The following is a 15527-nucleotide window of genomic DNA, read 5'->3' as shown; positions in this document are numbered from 1 at the left end:
GTTACTGTATTGAGAGTGCCCAGCTGATGACTCTGTGAGTCTGAGAGTGCAGGCAAGTCTACAAATTCTTTTTTTTTTTTACTTTATTTAGTAAGACAGGTCAAAGGCATTAATTCATTCAGAGGGGTTTCTAAGTGAGATAACCCCAGTCACTGTAAAAACTCATCTGTCAGGATCATGAAATAAATTAATCCTGAACATCATCAGCATTCATCAGCATTTTGTGTGAGAAAAGACACTGACAAAGCCATTTTATCCATTAATTGACACACACAGACATACACACACACAAAGAAATACGGTATAGATACGCCTCTACACACAGTGTTGAACAGGGTAGTTTATTTAGGGCTGAACAACAAAGCATGAAGTGACTTTAAAAAAATGCTGAGTAATTGTCTCAAACAGCTGGACACTGGTGCTGAAATAGTGCCTAAACTGGGGAACATTTTCAGTGGTGGATTAATGCTCTGGTGAGTATTTCCAGCAGCTGAACAATGTATGTGGTAGTTTATGTGGTCATGGCAATGAAGGAACATGTCACCCACTGCAACTGTGAGGCTCACTTATGTATTTCCAGTAATGGAACTCTATGGCACAGAGGAATATGATATATTACACCATGATAACACACATAGTCCTTCCTAGACAGATATGTTTTTTGGTTTTGGTCTTTATGTGGCATTTGGTAACAAAAAGAAAAAGACTGAATATCAGCACAGGTCCTAATCAGGTTGTAATTGCCTTGATGACTTACTCTTCGTTAAGAAGATATATCATGTAAATAATAGATCTTTGAAGTTGTTTGAATGTGTATTTATTTTTACTTGTTATTGAGCTGTAGCTGGCAGGTTGCCCCTACTGCAAGTTGTTTGTGGTAAGTAATGTTAAAAAGGGCGGATTGTACTGTATACAGAGGGATTCATTTTACATTTTAAAATCTGACTGTTGTTTTGACAGACATGTCTACTGTTACCACAGACTCTATTCTGTGGTAACAGTCACCCTCCCTGCTGTGATTTTCAATGGGTGTTTAGAACATGTGTGGAAAAGTAGGGTCTCAGATTTCCACTCCACTGCTTTTTGAAACGAAAGATCAGTGTGTTGTCATTAGCGTCAGAGAAAGTCAGACACCCTCTCTCCCAGTCCAGCTGAATTCTGACTCTGCGCGGCCTTCGTCTCAGTCTGAGGGGGGCGCTGTGGTCAGAGGAGGCCCAGTACTCCCCAGCGGAAAGGGATACAGTCCACAAGCCACCACCAGGCTCTGTGTCTGAGTCTAAGGCACGACCAGAGTTGGACCAGTCCTTTCTGTGGACTGTCTCACTGGCCACACCGAGAGACCAGTGACTGTTATCTCCCACCTCCACCTCCCAGCTGTGCCTCCCTGAGCTGAAGTCCTCTGAGCCCAGGATGCTCTGTGGTCTCACAAACCTCTCTGGATTGTTGGGAAGAGGCTGCTCCTCACATACATACACACTGGACAGGTCAGGAGACACACCTAAACACACTGAGCCTGTGTTAGGGTCCATGGTCACGGGAACTGAGGAACACAAGGACATCGGTGAGAGACACAGAAACAAAGACAGGAATCAATGCTAAAAGCCAACACACACACACCATATACTCACTGTAAACACTGGCACATGACACACAATAAAAACACCCATGGTATTCTCTGTATCCCCACACAGCCAGCCTGTGGCTAAGGAGCTAGAGCGGGTTGTCCACAGATCAGTCCCAGTCTGCAGGTCAAAATGTCTGAACCCTGAGCCCCCCATGTAGTGTGTGTGTGGTAGAGATGTGCTGTATGAATGTGTGGATGAATTGGACTTACAGTTTAAAACACTTTGAGTGACAAAAAACTCTTTATAAAAGCAAACCATTTACATGATAGATATTTATCATGTCCACAGTGTGCTGCTATATATTCTGCCTGTAATCCATATCTATAACCTGTAGCCCACAGGTGCCAATTGACATGAATCAGAAACACAACATGCAGCCATTGTATGATACAGTTAATGCTCTTTACACATGATCAGCAGTATGAGATGTACTCGCTGCCACTTTGAATGTAGAGGACAGGTTGATGCCACCATGTGTGCCAGTTAGTGTTTTTACATACCTCTATTCAATGCTAGATAACTTGTCATGTAAACATCCAAGAACCATACTTAATGGCTAAAACCTAAGATGACACTTGTACCATAAAATGTATAAATCACTTCATCTTTATCTGTTGTACAAAAAACAACTGATATCGAAATTGTTAAACTCTTTACATTTTACTCAGTCTCACACTTGCAGTGTAACTACATTTCCTTTTGTAACCTATCCAAAACTTACATTACATTGGTTGTAAAAGATGCAGAGTAAAGACATAAATATAAGAAAAACACAATCTCTTACATGTCCACCCTCGCCATGTGTAACTGCTGTGTCACTACAGATGATCTGGTCATGCGTGAAATACAACTTTAACAAGCATTATGCACATGTCAGGGTAGTCAAGGTATCTGCATGAATTCTGATACATTTGCTATATTTTTTTGAAGCAGCTATTTTTGAAATGGTGCATGTCGGAAAACAGAGTCTGTTACTTGAAAATGGATTGCTGCAGGACAAAAACAACCACAGAACATTTTCTGGACATGTTTGGTGCTCAGATAGGGTTGTACATTTATCTCATATTTTGGTCAGCAGAAAAACAGTGTTTGGTGTCCACATAACATAGGATCAACGTAGATCTACTGCTGATCATGAGTAGAACGACAGAGAACAACACACAACTGGATGCAATAGTCCTATTTCCCAATTCTCTCCAATGACGGTACTCTTTAGACAGCAGTAGTCACAGTACAGTGGCCATGATGTTCCTGTGTGTGCTTCGTGCATCAAAGGACACACAGTACATGACGTGACATTAGTGTCTGTTTCGCAAAACGACACATAGCTTAAACAGTGTTGATCAGTGATCTAATATGATCTGTGTTTCTCCCCGGATCAAATTTACATTAACACATGTCAAAAAATACACTGAATCATTGTTGGTGCCATGCAACACCAGGTTTCACAACAACTTCCAACCAACTCAATTAGCATTAGCTAGCCAGCCTGAGGACTAATGACCCCCAGCAGTGACCTCACTTCATGAGCTTTCTGTTCGCTCATCCCAGTTTTTGTTGAGCTAGCTGTATGTGAGATTACCACCTCAACTAATATGATGTCCATGCACTAAATATCAATACTGGTGTTATGGTCACAAGTTCTTATCATTTTGATTGACTTCAAGAAGGCAGGACCAGGACTAACCTAAAATGAACTGGCCTAAAGGGCGTACACCAGAGGGAGGAAAGCAGAGATGTAATGGTGGAATGGCAACAGGAAGTTATTAGAGTCCTGAACTGAACTGGCATTAGGTTAATGCATTTACAGCCATGGTGGTAATTAAATCCCCTAAAATTTATTTTACCAGTTTTACCTGTGCCATGACACCAGTGAGTAAATTATATCAGCTTATGAAATTAAATCTGATCTATCCAATGTTCTGCTGCTCTGTAAGGATTAACGGTATAGCTATTGGATGGATGGATTGATGTAAAGCTCTACTCACAGTACTGGATGATCCTCAGCATCTTCTCCCAGACATGGTGCTGCACACAGCTCTGGAGGTCCGCCACATCAAGCAGAGCTTGTGATTCATCCTCAGGCTCCTCCACTTGGCACTGAGCCCTGGGTAAAAAAAAACAAAGAGAAGATGAACAACCACACTACCACAGCTGGATGATCTGCATTGTGTGTGATGTGTGTGCAACAGCTGCAGTCTCCATGGCTACAGTATGTGGTGAGGCAAATCCCTTGATTCTATTTCACATAAGCTTCATCCTCTAAAACCTGTCACTAACGTTTATCCCCTTGTGCATGTGACATCATGAAGACTTTCTTTCAAACCTAGTTTGACGTCCATCTTGCTGCCTAAAGAAATGTTTTTTGAAGACACCTGCTGACTCTGGTGTCTCCTCGTGACCAAGTCACCAACCGCCTCACTTGCCTGTTGAAGGAAGTGTTTGACACTGTAGGTCATCACACAGATAGCAGCCTATCTAGTGGCTTTGTTCCGTCTTGTTTGAAACATGGAATGGTTTATCCCATTATCAAAAAACCTAACCTTGATGCCTATCTCTAATAAGTATCTCTAATAAGTTTCTATTTTTATCCAATGTCATGGAAAAATTGTTCACTCTTAGCTAATGTCCATAGAAAATAACCATAATAATAATAATAATAATAATAATAAACTTTATTTGTATAGCAAGAAATGTAGCACAAAGTGTTTACAACAAAGAAATGGCATTCCCCAAGTGCTTCACATGAACTAAAAAGACATAAAATGAACATAAAACATTGTTAAAAGCATGGATCTAAAATGAAAAAAAATTAAAAACATGAATGTAAATTCAGATAAAATAATACATAAAATAATAAATCCTTAAATAGGCAGACATTTAAAAGAAGTGCTGAGCAATGCATAAATGTGGCAAAAAGTGCCAATATGAGAGTTAGTTAAGGGCTAAAGTGAAGAAATAAGTTTATGAGTTTTCTTTCATCTGCCCCATCACCTGTGGAGTACCTCAAGGCTCCATTTTAGGGCCCATTTTATTTCCATTATACTTGCTCCCTTTACGTTTCATGCTAATGGCATTCAGCTTTACCTCCCATTAGAACCTGATGAACAACTCAATTAGTTCTCCTTAATTGCCTCCAGGATGTAAAATGGATGGATGGCAAATAGCTTTCTTCAATCATGATAGTAAGACTGAAGTGGTCTTGCTTGGTCCCTCTGACTCCATCAAGGGTCTCTTAGCACTCCTGACCCTTCACCTCCATACACAGGCTAAAAATCTTGGTGTCATCCTTGATTCAGCCTTAAAATTTGACTAACAAATTAGCACTGTTGTTAAAGGTAGCTATCTCCAGCTATCATCAAACTCAAACCATTCCTCTCCTTTAATGATCTGAAGGTTGTCATAAACCCCTTAATTTCGTCTCGATTGGATTATATCAATGCTCTCTATTTGAGCATCAGCCAGTCCTCCTTGTAATGTCTACAGTTGGTGCAGAATGCTGATGCTACACTGCTGACAGTCAGACATTTCTGAGCTCCTTTGCCCCCTTTCCATCCCCAGATCTCTCAGATCCTCAGACCAGCTGCTCCTGGCTGTCCCTTGGCCGAGGCTAAGGGGAAAGGGTGATTGAGCATTTGCTGTAGCCGCTCCAAAAGCTTTGGAACAGTTTACCTCTTTTAATGAAGTGTTCCCCCTCCATGGATGATCTTGAGGATAAACTGAAAAAGCACATTTTCTCAGGCTTCTGAGTGAATGTAGCTTGTACTATAAGATAGATAGATAGATAGATAGATAGATAGATAGATAGATAGATAGATAGATAGATAGATGCCAAGTGCTAGACACAGGGTGCAAAAGAAAGTCTTCAATACTGCATATTGACGAGGGAATAAACCCAATATCGACAGCTCTTAGAGTCTACTCTGCAAACCAATGTTTTCAGTAAATAACTATGAATAAAAGATATGAGTTAAAATAGACTTATTGCAAAAGAAGTTGTCCTATTTGTAGGGTGAAATGTTGCTATTTAATGTTTTACTATTAAATCTATATGAACTGGTAAACTGACATGTTGACATAATAACACTTGACTTTGGTTAGGTAGTATTTTGTTCATTATGTGTCCAACAAAAATGTCTTTATTAAGAAATTAATTCATAAAGAACACATTAGTCTACATATTAGCTTCAGGAGCGTACCTTTCGTAGGTGTTCTTGTAATTCTGTGGGGACAGAGCAGATTAAGAAGTTTATTGTTATTTCAACACATGCTTGAGATACAGTACATACAGAGAACCAAAACATTGTTCCTCATTGACCTCAGTGCAACATAGAACAGATGTACAAACACCACACAGTTGTAAAGGTCCCACCACGAATGAACTAACCCTAACCCAGCTTGATAGCTGTGTTGAGAATGTTGCCACGTTTCAATTTGTTAATTTGTTCATTTCACTCACTTTTTCAATCTTGAGAAGATCTTGGGTTTCACTGCTTAAAATGTGTAGTTTTTAATGTATGACATGCAAAATTACAAAAGCATTGAAATGTTTGGTCCGTGAGAGACAGACAGACAGACACACCACACATCCACCCTCTTCACATGGAAAAGAAGGAGCATGGAAACATGTATTAGTATCAAACATATGTTTCATGTTATTGCTAAACGCTTTACAGTGCAAGAAAGACTAAACTATAGTGGCATAAAGCACTAGTTCTTAGTCCAAGTCCCTGGGACATATAGCTATAAAGACTGCTATAAAAACTGCTATGTAGCATACACTCACCAAGTGCTTTATCAGGAACACCTGTACACCTGCTTATTCATGCAGTCATCCAATAAACCAATCATGTGTGAGCAGTGTATAAACTCTGGTAGATCCAGATGAGGAACTTCAGTTAATGTTCACATCAAACAACTTTTAGTGTGACTGTTGGTTTCAGACAGGCTGATTTCTGAAGCTGCTGATCTCCTGGATTTTCTCACACAACAGTCTCAAGAGTTTTTACTTGGCTGCAGTCACTCAGATAACCACTCTTTACAACTGTGCGGAGCAGAAAAGCTTCAAAGTGAACAACACCATGAGGTGGATGGACTACAACAGCAGGAGACTATGTCATGTTCCACTTTCTGTCACCAAGACCAGAAAACTGAGGCTGCAGTGGACACAGACTCACCAACACTGGACAGTTGAAGACCTGGTCTAATGGATCTGGATTTGTGCTGAGGCAGCAGATGGTAGAGTCAGAGTCTAAATCCATGGACCAACCTGCCTTGTGTCACCAGTCCAGTGGTGTGATTGTCTGGGGAATGTTTTCTCCTTAATACCAGTCAATCATGGCAACATTTTACCATCTTCTAATGACTACTGCCAAGAAAATGCTCCATGTCACAAAGCTAAAGTCGTCCCCCCCCCCATTCTCCAGATCTGAATGATTGGCAGCATGAATGCTCAGCTGACAAATCTGCAGAACTGATGTGATGTAGTCATGTCATGGGACAGAGTGTACGAGAAAAGTTTCAACATGACATGAACAACTGAGGTTGTTTGAGAGCACAGGAGGAACTACCCAGTGTTAGTGAGGTGTTCCTAATAAAGTGGGTGTGAGTGTAAATACATATAATATCTGGGAAGCCAGAAGCACCATGATTCCTGTTTATGAATTACCTTTAGAAAGAGGAAGTTGTCTAAGCCCATGGTGTTTTCTGTCTCTCTGATACTGTTTGTCAGCACTTGTATGTCATTGTTGATCTTGTCGATCTTTTCTCTCATCCTCTGACTCTTATCCTCCTCTTCCTGTTTCAGCTGTGACATCAGAGCAGCCTCCTCATCATGGAGGTACTTGTGCATCTTCTCAAACTCATCCCTCAAGATCTTGGCTGTTTGTATTGATTGGCTCTGACAGTGAGGCACAAAAACACAAATCACAAAACAAAGTGTCACGTGTCTGGGTTGGGATCTCCTTTTCCTTCTGTGTTTTCCTTGTGTGTATTTTTTTGCTGAGGTGTTTTCCTTTCCCTTGTCTCTTTCTCCCTTCTCTGGTTTGTTTGCACATGTCCAGGTCAGAGGTGTGACTCCTGATGAGACACCTGATCTCCAGAGCACCCTGGTACACCTGCAACTAATCATTTCATCACAGTCACTAAAAAAACCTCTGGCTTTCCTCCACTCCTCGCCAGATTGTTGTCTCCTGTCACCAGAAGTCCTCTCCTCTCCTGTCTTGTGCAAACCAGCTCCTGTCAAGAAACCACTGCCACACCACACCTGTCTACCTGAGTCTGCCAGTCTCTCTAGGCATGCCACTCACCTGCCTCCCTTTCCCCTTCATCTACCTTGTGCTTCAATAAAACCCCTTTTATTTCATCACAGTTTCAGAGTCTGCAATTCCCATTCAGCCTCAACACAAAGTCAAACATTACTTTAATGTCAAATGTCAAACACCAAGACAGGATATGACCAGTGTGTGTTGCACACAAGAAAACAGAGCTTTAACAATGAGTAAGCAGGAATGATTATATAGTCTCACCTCTGGGAAATTTGTGCAAGTGTTGCCTGACCTATTCTCACCATTTGAAACACCTCCCTGAAATCCTAGAGAAATTAAGATCCTTACAAACTTCAGGAGGATGAGAACATATTTTCACTGTTACAACTCCAGCGTGTCCATGTGCAACACTCTGGGCCCGTTCACACAGATGTTCTACTCTAAGATGCTTTCTAGTTTGTATATAAAATTGTGGGTTTGAATACTTATGTCAAGCAGTTGTAATTTCCTTATGAGTTTTCAAACATCCTGTCAGTGTGAAGAACTATATTCTCCTATATGCAATACCTTGATGTGAGTGGCAGTGTCTTCCCAGGTTTGTCTGATGGGGGTTAAAGTCTCTAGCTGCTCCTGGAGGCTTCTTACAGCAGATCGCAACTCTTTCTATGGACAGAATATCAGGGTTGATACATAACAATATACATTATGAGAAATAGTGTTGCACAAATGTGCATGTTTCACTGAATTTGCAGTTGCAATTTGCATCATTTAGCAGACGATTTTGACGATTTGAACAACAGTGCTCTACACACACTGTGTGAGTGCGAGAGCTCATAGGCTCAGTTCAGTATGAGGTCACTGAGCCAGCAGCTCACAGTGGAGCAGGTGGAGGTGGAGATGGTGTCATGGTATGAATGAGGTCTTAATGCCTTAACAAAAGAAAGAAACATGAAGGTTTGATCTGAGCTGATTTTACAGTAAAATGATGGTCAAGTTCAAATTTGATGACTACAAACTAAATGAATGACATATACATATCAAGAGTGGTTCTGCCATAGATGTCACCTATAAGGGGATATATAACTATCACATCTTCTGAATATAAGCACAACACAAACACAAATGAAACACAAATTGCAATTCCAGCCTGCTGTGTCTGTTTTACATGTGTTGGGGCAGAAAGTTTCACTGTATACAGCCCACTAATACAAAATAAAGACAAGTCCTCATGAGAGTAAAATATTTAGTGACATTTAGAGAATAGAAAAGGTTTCTAAACATGTTTATGTAATGTGAAATCTCTGCTAGTGATGAACCAACAGAGAATTATCTCTAACTCTAATTAGCCTCTATCAGCACACTGTTTGATCCAGTAACAGCAGCTGTTATTTGATAGAAAGCTTTGATTGCACTACTGTAGCCTGCACAACCTGCCTTATGACAACTAATGAAGTTCCTTTTAAAAATATTGTTGATAACTATCTGTTTGTGTGTTGATACCTGAGACATCAAACAAAGTCATCTGATCCATCGTTGATATAAGTAAACACAGATTTAATTTATCAGGACACATGGGTCTCGTAAAACCCAGATGGGGGTCAGCAGGTCGACTTTAGAGCTAGTCTGACTAGTGCGGACTAGAGAGACCAATACATAAGAACTGATGAAGCCGCTTGGATAAGAGGCGAAACGTCTTCCACAGACAAATACAAGTCCAGTTGCCTTCAATTTAATCTGAGAAAGAGACTTATTCAATAGTGATTATTTTGTACGTTGTCTCATCATCCCATAGTGTCAAAGTGTTTGGCATATTACCACTGCTGGAGAAATTTATGATAGACAACTTCAACAACAAAAACAGAATATTGCTTTTATTTATTTTTGAATGAGGCAGAGATTATTATAAAAACAAGATGAGGATTGAATATGTTTGTACATTGACTGTACATAAATCTAATACATAAACCTCTTTAAGCATCCAGTAAATTAAAGAGACACTTTAAATCTAAAACTAAATCAAAGTATTATAAATCACAGTACATTTTTTTGTTTGTATTTGCATGCATCTTACTGCCCAAATTACATACTGCACTGTATATCAGCTAACCCGCTGGCAGTTTAAGCCTGGCTCTCTCCAGTTATCCAGCTGCAGTCATACAGTAGGTAGCCTCAGTAGTCCATGTTGTCGATGACGGCCTTTAACACGGTTGAGTTATACATCAGCTTTGCAGGAGACACACCTACCAAGCAGAAACACAGGACATTAAATTAGTCCAAACATATCTTTGGTCTGTACAGTCTGCATCCTCACACACGATGTTGATAACATACACATTTGTTAACATAAAGACCACACTAGAGCTTAATAAATAAAAACTGTCAAAGTCAGTGCAGCTGCTACAGCTGTGATGTTAATGACTAGGCTAACTCCTACAGTAAATGAAGACATTTCACACGTTCTGAGAGGCAGAAGAGCTGACAGTAATAATAAACAAGTAACATTAGCATACAGCTGTGTGTCAACTACAACAGTTAGCTTCCAGTTTGTCAACCAAATCAAGTAACTAGCTATCTGCTGTAGCTAGCTAACAGGGCAGGAAAACTAAATGCAATTGCTATGATATCATGCACACAACAAGACCACAAACACAGACTCACCTGTAAATCATTGTGTGTTTATTATCAAAGTCCCGGGTCTGGTTCTGTCTCATCTGCTCCTTCACATAGTTTTATCCCCAAAGTGTGTAACAAAGTGAGCGATCAATGTCCCAGAAGTTTCAGTGTACTACCAGTCCTCAGCCGCTGCCTACAGTGACAAGGCAGTGATGTCCTAAGACCCATCTTGTTGAGAGGTCTGACAGATTGCGTTTCCATTTTCATGTTGACCCCAAAGTAACATGGTGACATGTAGATGAAAATGCAATAGACTGGGGGCGCTGTTTTGCGTAATTCATTTGAATATTGTGCACTGTAGAGCAGCTTAAGACTTTACAAAGGAAATGTCAAATGCCATTTGTTATAGAACTGCATTTTCATTTTCATTTTGACCCCAAAAGAGCGTGGTGACATGTAAATGAAAATGCAATTGATGTTTTGCAAATTGCATTTAAATATTGTCCAATGTAGACCAGATTAAGACTTTGAAAATAAAATGTCAAATGCTGTTTTCACTTTGATTTTCAACTTGTTAAAAAACTATATTTTCATTTTCATTGTGATCTGAATATTGATTGCCTATTTGTAAAATTAGGTTAAATCATTTATATTGCATTTTAATTTTCAAATGTTAGTTAACATTTGAATATTGTCCACTGTGCAGCAGGATATTTCCATTTTCATTTTAATGTGGTCTTAGAATGTCCATACAAGTATGTGAAAATGAAAATGCAAATTTGTTGCATTTTCATTTTAATTGTTACTCAAATAACACATACATATGTGGAAAATTAAAATGCTATTGTGGAATCACATTATCATTTGAATATAGTCCCCTATAGGCTTTCAGATAAAGACAATAATACTGTAGAGATAATCCTGATGACATCACAATATATCATCATGATAATTTTCTCAGACTTGACAAAACTCTCCAAGGAATAAGTTCCTATTCTTTCCTAATTGTTTTCAAAGAGATGTAAATTATGTTGTTAATTTTTTTGTAAAACATGGTAATATGCTAACGTATGAATGATTTACATCTGTACACAGTTTTCCAATTCCTTTCCAAGAATTTCATTCTTTAACTTGTGCCATTCCAGATGAATTAACTCAACTTGTGAAAAGCCATTTAAGTTATGGTGAGAATAATATACTTTACATCTTTACTGATATTGGATGGGATTTAACTAACAGACACGAAGTGTAATAATAAGTTTATTTTCCAAATTTTCCAAAGAACGAATAAAGTGGTATGCAAATTTTCTGGATATCTAAAATTGAAGACGTCAACTGGAGAAGGTCTTGGCTTTTACCTTATAAATACTGTTTATGAAACAAGGCTGAGGAAATTCATTTTTAAATTTTGTATAATATATACCCTACTAACTTTCTTATTGCCAAATTTTCAGACAATGATTCCTCTTATACTTTTTGTGAACATGATTTAGAAACAATTTCTCACCTATTTTCTGTGTGTTTTGAGGGTTAAATATCCGAGAAGTTTTGGAGAAATCTTACGTTTCACTTTTTTGAGGTTGCTAACGCTCTCTACTCCTTCAACCCTAAAGATATTATTTGTTATAATCCAAGTGATGGCGCTCTTGAATATTTAATTAACTTATAATTCTAAATGCTAAATTCTTTATCCACAATCAAAAATTTGCTGAATCAACTCCCCTTTTCTCCTACAACTAAATTCTCAAGTCAAATCAATAGATTTATTAAACAACAAAAAGAGGAATACAATTTTGTGCTTTGTTTTCTTTCTTTTTTTTAAAGAATTTATCTCTTTACATTTTCATTCATTTTATTTTTACTTGTTGTATTTATGTGATTTAAATTTTGTTTTTTATGTGATGTTGTTTTAATTACTGTACATTCTTTTTGATAAAAAAAGAAAGGAAAAACAAGAGAAAGCTCTTCCAGAAGACATAAATGTATCCATATGCTGAGTGGTACTACCCATAATAAATTGCAATTGGTGGAGGGTCTGTTTAATACTCGCAGCCTAACTATTGAGGTTTGTTTTCTGTCTCTCTGTCAGCACTCGTGTCTGACCTTACAGTTGTGAATGGCCTCTTCTATGGAGCAGCACTGGTGGTCTTCATGCTCATCTGTCTGACACCGCTGGCAGACTGGCTGCTCCTCTTGCTGACAGAACATAGTGAGCATTTCTCCATGCTGCACACACAGATCTTCTTTCTCCATCTCCCTATATCCACCCCAAGCTTTCCCTCCATCCTCTGCTCCCCTGGCACTTTCCTCTTCAGCTCCAGGCATGACACCGTGCCTCCTGGGCTGGGCCTGGAAGAGTGCATCCAGCAGAGTGTGGAGGATCAAGTCCACAAGCTGTGATCCGCAGCAGACAGTGCAGCTGGCCTGGCCCAGCTCTCTCTGACTAAGCTCAATACATGTGGGACAAAGTTTGTGGCCACAAGGCAATGCCACAATATCCAGTGACTGGCAGCCTGGACACTCAGACTCTTCTTGGGTTGGATGTTGATCCTCAATAGAATGTATGTCTGGAGTTTCCCCACCTGTAACAATGTCCTCTTTTTGATCAACAGAAGTGTTTGTATCTTTGTCTTGTACCAGCTCCTCTCCCTCTTCATGGTCATCCTGACTGGCCCTCTCAGCCATGTCAGTGTTGCAGATGGCTGGTTAATTTTAGCACAGTGTAGCTGCTATTTGGCTGAACAAAATGTTATGTTTCACCCTGACTGTGTGTCCAAAGGTCTGAGCTTTGCAACAGGTTGCAAAAGCACTTGTGCTTTCTGTAACCACAAACTCCTCCCCCTCAGCTGCTGCCCCCCCCCCCCCCCCCCTATGAGAGGTAGAAGTAATTTAAGATAAAAATACTTTGAGGCAAATTCAAGAAGAGACTCTTACTAGCTTATACTGCTGTCGCTGTCCAGAAACACAATAGTCTGGTCTACTGACTGCTACCTTCACTTGCCTATAAACAGAGTATAAACATTACTATATTTGATGTGATATGTAAGTGTATAGCTGGTCTTTTTTGTGATGTACAGTATGACTGAAATATTCCTGTTTATAGAAAACAGGGGAAATCATACAGAAGACCCTGAAACCAAAGGTTGATAAATCCACCATTTAAATTTGGATTTTAGATTTAACTTTTTATTTTCATCTTTTCCATTTCCTCTGTGTATTGCAACAGCAAAGATTAAAATATGTTTAATGTGGATACTGACTGTATTGTGTGTACTTGTCTATAGTCGAGTTTGTCACTTTGGAGTTTGAACACAGACTGAAAACTTGTGTAGATTTAATGTGTTGTATAGAACAGAAATAATTACCACAAGCATCAATCTCCAGGGCTGAAAAAGAACCAAAAACTGCAGTTCCTCTAATGACCACTAGAGTCTGGCTCCAAGACTCCCAGACTCCAAGACTGGCTCTATAGACTCCCATGTTAAAATGTCCAACTTTACAGCAGAAATAAACATGTTTACAGCCTGGTTCAACATGTTATTAAATCTTATAGTTATGAATAATTGAGGGTGTGGCCACTTTGACTCACAAGTGGGTGCCTCCACAGTCTGCTAACTGTCTGCTCGGTGTCACCCCAGTGTCTCTGTGTTTGTGGTGTTGGTTCTTCATGTAAATAGACAGATATTTGACTTCTTGTTGGTTAATTTACAAAACGTGAGGAAGTCTGTGCTCCTGTTTTTAGAGATGAGTGAAATTCTAGTATTATTTGATGTTGGCATTAATTAACAGGTATCAGTATCTGCGCTAACTGTGCTAACAATGCTAATGGGAGCTGTAACACACAGGATGGCAGAAGATTCAGATGCAGAGAGGAGACACAACAGTCCAGTCTAAAATCCAAACTCTTTAATCTGGTAAAGCAGGCAGGGTCATACACAGTTAAACAGTCCAAAAACCAGGCAAACAAATCAGGCAAGTCAAAGGCAGAAATACAAAAACCAAAAATACAAACACAAGAATGCAAAGTAGACAGCGGTTTCGATGACAATCTGGCAAAGAATGAGTGAAACACAGGAGTATATATACTGACTGACTGATGAGCTGATTAACAACAGGTGTGTCTGAAAACAGGCGTGGATGATTGCTGGCTGGATCACTGAACAACTTTACAGGAAGCGAAGCACAGAAGAGGAGTGCATACAAATTTCAAAATAAAACAGAGTCCTGACAGGAGCTTATGCTTGCCACAGTTATTAAAGCGACATGCACTGAAGTCGCAGCTCCAAACATGCCCCACCTCCATTTTTGGATTAGCTGGGAGTTAGGGCAGTGCAGCAGTGAGTGGTGTAGTTAGGAATTTGTGGACATTTCTAGCATTTCAGGCTACATAAAGGCAGCCCTACAGTATAGGTGGAAAAACTGGTGCTATATGGAGTCTGAAGGGAAGACCTTTGTTTTTCAGGGCTAAAAAGTTTTGTTTTCTTTTCAGATAAAGTAAGATAAATCTTTACTTTTAATTAAGTTTATATTCTCCTAAAAAGATACTTGAATAGAATAAAATAAGACAATACAATAGAGACCCTCTATCTAAAAGTACATGAAACATGATTTGAAAGGTTTACATATTTTTGATTTGAGTTTCTGTTGACATTACATTGTATCAACTGTTGCACTACCATATTCCTACACACAAGCACACTTTCTGAGTTACATGTATGACCTTGTAAATGTCAGCATCAAGAAACTGCAATGAAAATCTTATATATTAATATTATTTTCCACTTTCACTGAGATTTTTTATCCAACATCAGTTCTGATCATTACGACCAAATATTGAATCATTTTCAAGATTCTGACCCTTTAAATTCCAGTTTGTTTACATAAAGCCACTGTTGTTTTTATGTATTATTTTCCATACACTAAAAACTAGGGGATTTTTTTTGTTTGGATTATCACAAAAATGATGCCATGAAAACCATTTGCTCTAAGATCACATGGGTATGCAAGCATATACACTTGCATG

General features: G+C 39.1%; 1 pseudogene across 1 annotated transcript; it reads right to left on the bottom strand.

Moving 5' to 3' along the window:
• Window positions 1–327: 327 nt before the first annotated feature.
• LOC111667255 (E3 ubiquitin-protein ligase TRIM35-like) lies at window positions 328–13295 on the bottom strand (annotated as a pseudogene). Its single transcript, XR_015438262.1, has 6 exons — window positions 12608–13295; window positions 8459–8554; window positions 7294–7524; window positions 5825–5847; window positions 3614–3732; window positions 328–1540 (listed from the first exon to the last, which is right to left on the bottom strand). The product of XR_015438262.1 is annotated as an E3 ubiquitin-protein ligase TRIM35-like (transcript).
• Between the last annotated feature and the right edge of the window lie 2232 nt (window positions 13296–15527).

Source organism: Seriola lalandi, unplaced genomic scaffold (assembly GCF_002814215.2).
Source record: "Seriola lalandi dorsalis isolate HSWRI2012SDOR001 ecotype SW California unplaced genomic scaffold, Sedor1 jcf7180002054687, whole genome shotgun sequence".
Lineage (NCBI taxonomy): Eukaryota > Metazoa > Chordata > Actinopteri > Carangiformes > Carangidae > Seriola > Seriola lalandi.
This window is presented reverse-complemented; position numbering and strand designations above follow the sequence as displayed.